The sequence below is a fragment of the Octopus bimaculoides genome, chromosome 16, assembly GCF_001194135.2.
Source record: "Octopus bimaculoides isolate UCB-OBI-ISO-001 chromosome 16, ASM119413v2, whole genome shotgun sequence".
NCBI classification, from domain to species: domain Eukaryota; kingdom Metazoa; phylum Mollusca; class Cephalopoda; order Octopoda; family Octopodidae; genus Octopus; species Octopus bimaculoides.
The window spans coordinates 11158621-11162867 of NC_068996.1; the positions used below are offsets into that span (position 1 = coordinate 11158621).

At 39.2% G+C, this 4247-nt stretch overlaps 1 protein-coding gene and 1 non-coding gene across 2 annotated transcripts in view; both read right to left on the minus strand.

Annotated features, from left to right (window-relative positions):
* The window catches only part of LOC106870905 (protein deadpan), a 77322-nt gene that overhangs the window by 48872 nt on the left and 24203 nt on the right, over positions 1-4247 (minus strand). The gene's annotated exons all lie outside the window — the stretch shown is intronic.
* Positions 3606-3678, minus strand: Trnar-ucu (transfer RNA arginine (anticodon UCU)). Its single transcript has one exon. It is a non-coding gene; the product is annotated as a tRNA-Arg (tRNA).

Consider the following 4247-nt stretch of genomic DNA (forward strand, 5'->3'; position numbering starts at 1 on the left):
GTGTAAATAACAAAAGGATATATTAGTATGACGCTCGGGAATACGGAAAGTCTTTGACGTTTCGAGCTACGCTCTTCAACAGAAAGAATACGGAGACAAGGAGAAAAACACGGAGAAAAAAAATTGAATAGTGTTCAGTCAACGGTCAATCATAATAATGATATATATATATATATATATATATATATATATATATAAACGTTTTGGTAGTCCTCAAGAAAGAACGGGAACAGTCAACAGGTATGTGATCAGAGGTCTGGTCTCTCAGTCAGTAACAACCTAGGGGGTTAATCAACAATAACAGCCATTAATTGTTGAAAGACTGATCAAGACACACCAATAACGAGTTTACAAACAATGGATCACCGTCATTTGACGAGGAAAATTACGCTGTTCGATTACTTGAATGTTCTGCCCTAGAACAAACCTCTCTAACTGGTGGAGTATTTCCACAGATATATGGTATGGGCACAGTAGGTAGTTGTCCAGGGCCGTCAGGAGTCTAGGGACCCGATTATGATCTATGTATGTTGTGGCTTGCTATCAATGAATAAATACTAGAGAGCCCAGTGAAATGATTTGCCCGGGGGTGCCTAGAAAGTTGCTAATACGGTCCAGGGTGAAATCCACCTGGCGGACTTCTAAGTAGCTTCCGTGTACAATGTTTCATTTACAAGGTATGATGGGGGACTCGAGGCTATGGAAAATGGCATTTATTCAAAATGCCGTGTGGTGGAATCGAACATGGAGACCCCGTGGATACGAATCGAACTTCTGAATCATTCGGCTATATTGCGTCTGGAGCAACAGAAAGTTCCACTGTCATACAACCTGTCCAGATTTCAGGTGCGAAGTGACATATTCTAAGCAACAAATAGATAAATAAATAAAACTGTATTTATAAATAGCAACCTTTTTTTATTCACCAGCGGTTGTTACTGCCTCTGTTGTTGGTTTGTGCCTATGTAATTTACACATGTGGAGGCGCAATGGCCCAGTGGTTAGGGCAGTGGACTCACGGTCATAGGATCGCGGTTTCGATTCCCAGACCGGGCGTTGTGAGTGTTTATTGAGCGAAAACACCTAAAGCTCCAAGAGGCTCCGGCAGAGGATGGTGGCGAACCCTACTGTACTCTTTCACCACAACTTTCTCTCACTCTTACTTCCTGTTTCTGTTGTGCCTGTATTTCAAAGGGTCAGCCTTGTCACACTGTGTCACGCAGAATATCCCCGAGAACTACATTAAGGGTACACGTGTCTGTGGAGTGCTCAGCCACTTGCACGTTAATTTCACGAGCAGACTGTTCCGTTGATCGAATTAACTGGAACCCTCGACGTCATAAGCGACGGAGTGCTAACAACAATTTACACATACATATTTGCACACATGCATATATGCGTATTCACATACAAGTATTACGTGTACAGGTGAAACAAACCTTCGGGAGATGCTTTGCCCAACGCTGAAACCTCAAGAACTAATCAAAAGATGTCGTAAGCTCTTCTGAACGTTGACTAGCGGAAAAAATGCTTAAATGCTGCGAAGCATTTCTTCCGATGCTTTACCTGCTGATAAAACCTTACCGACGTCAATACTTTTACTTTCATCGATGAAATAAAACGCAACTGTAAGCATGTATACACGTAAACTTGTATGTATAATACACCCCATCACACACACGTACACATGAATATAGATAGATAAAGAAAATTATTTGGATTTAAAAAGCGTAACAACGTTACAGCCAGTATATAAATCGAATTTATATGCATATTTCATTCCTTTAATATATTTCATCGAAAGTAAAGAGACGTTTTTTAAGTGCCCTCAAAAACTGTTCGATAAATAGAAATCGATAAAATGAGAGAATTACAAACGATTCTACATCTTATTATAGCTTCTTTGAAGCCGGTACACTTGCATGAGCTCAGTTCAGTGAGTGAAATCAAGTAAAATTGTAATATACTGTAGGGTTTGTTGTGGATGTTATTATTAATAAGGATGATATTTAGATTGTTGTTGCTCTAATCGATTCTCTGTGCAAATGTTATCGCTAGAAGCATATATATATATATATATATATATATATACACATATAAATGACTAATTAAAATATAGAGTTAAAACAATATACTAATAACCACGAGTGTCTCCACGTCTTCAGGTGAATAGATTCGGGAGCAGTGCTCTTGAACCTGCTCACCTGAAGACGTGCAGGCACACAACTATTGTGGGATCATATTAATGCAATAATGTATATAATATGTGAAACACTCAAAAGTTGCCAGCTGGTATTAGAGCAGAGAAACAATTGTAGTGATTTGAATTAAAAACTGCTTATTCCTTGTTCTTGTATTAAGATTATTTAGTATAAATTCTGTGGATAGTAACGAATTTCCAGATGTATATCCAAGAAAAGGAGAGTTCCTGCTGTATGACAGCATGTGATAGCCGATAACTGTAGAGGAACTTTGAAATGTACATTATGAGGTTATGAGCATGCATATATATATATATATATATATATATATATAGATAGATAGATACATACATACATGTGTTTATGTATGTATGTATGTATAGATAGATAGATATACACCTGTGTATGTATATATAAAAAACATACACTAACATACACCCACAGACATATATACGAACATGTTTGTGTGTGTGTATACACACACACGTATGTATATCTATATATCTATACATTTGTATCTATATAAATATATATATACACGCGCACAAACAGTAAAGACCTCTTCGGTCATGAATGACCATGAGATTGTACCTTGAAAGCTCCGCACAGAGGCACAAGACCGGACAAGATTGTTTATGGAAGACCAACAGTCACCCATGCATACCAGCCCTCTCTCTCCACGCCACTGGTGTTATCTAAGGGAAAAGGCAAAGGCGGATATGGCTTGGCGCCAGTGACATCACCACTCATTTCTACAGCTGAGTGAACTGGAACAATGTGAAATAAAGTGTCTTGCTGAAGAACACAGCACAGAACCCGGGCCAGGAATCGAACTCACAATCTCACCATTGTAAACCCAACGCTTTGACCACCGCTTCATGCGCCTTGACATACACACAAACACATACATATATTAGTTAAACATAAAATTTCCTCACTATCTAAAAAGCATTATTCTTTTATGTTTTGAATTTGTTTCAGTGATCTGACAACGGCCATGCTGGAGCACCGCCTTGAAGGGTTTTAATTGAACACATTGACCTCAGGATTTTTTTAGGTCAAGTACCTTTTCTATCGGCTTCTTTTGCCAAACCGCTAAGTTACGAGGACGTAAACACACCAACACCAGTTGTCAAGCGGTGATGGGGTGGAACAAAAACAAAGACACACACATACATGAGTATATATATATATATATATATATATATATATATATATACGATGAGCTTCTGTCAGTTTCCGTCTACCAATCCACTCAAAGCTTTGGTCGGCCCGAGGCTGTAGTAAGAGACACTTGGCCAAGGTACCATGCTGTGGATCTGAACCCGGAACTGTGTGGCTGGGAAGCAAGCTTCTTAACACACAGCCACGCCTGCGCCGACAAAAAAAAAAAAAAAAAAATCCCATCCCTGGTGGGATTTGAACCCACGGCCTCTGGATTAGAAGTCCAGCGCGCTATCCGCTGCGCTACAGAGACTACATTTAATTATTTCTGTTCATTTGCATTTTGATGTCACCAATTGCTTTTCTTAAGAATTATTCTTTTTGCTAATTCATCTTATGATTATCGTTCTTTTTTCGCCCCCGCTTCATTGGGTGTTCAAATCAGATTTGGTAGGTGGTAAGAGATCAATACCCCTTTGTATTGCGAGGCTGCGTCCACCATTTTTCGATAGCTGCTTGGGTTATCCCGGGTAACCCTCTGAGCAATGTTCCAGTCAGTCCCCCATCTCAGCGAGATACTTTTTTTCATCCGCTGTAACCACATGACATGTTGCTGACCAACACAACCTATATCCTTGCGAAGCATCCAGGTATTTTGGGTTCAACTTCAATAAATTAGAATTTATTTACCCCTATAACAGGAATGGTAACTCCTACTTAACTACATGTTTTAAAGCAATATGTCCGCACACACACACACACATATATATTCTCTCCTTGTTTCTTTCTGTGTTCCTTTCTGCTGAAGAGCGTAGGCTCGAAACGTTAAAGACTTTCTCTATTCCCGAGCGTTATACAAATACATGTATTTGTTGTCTACAC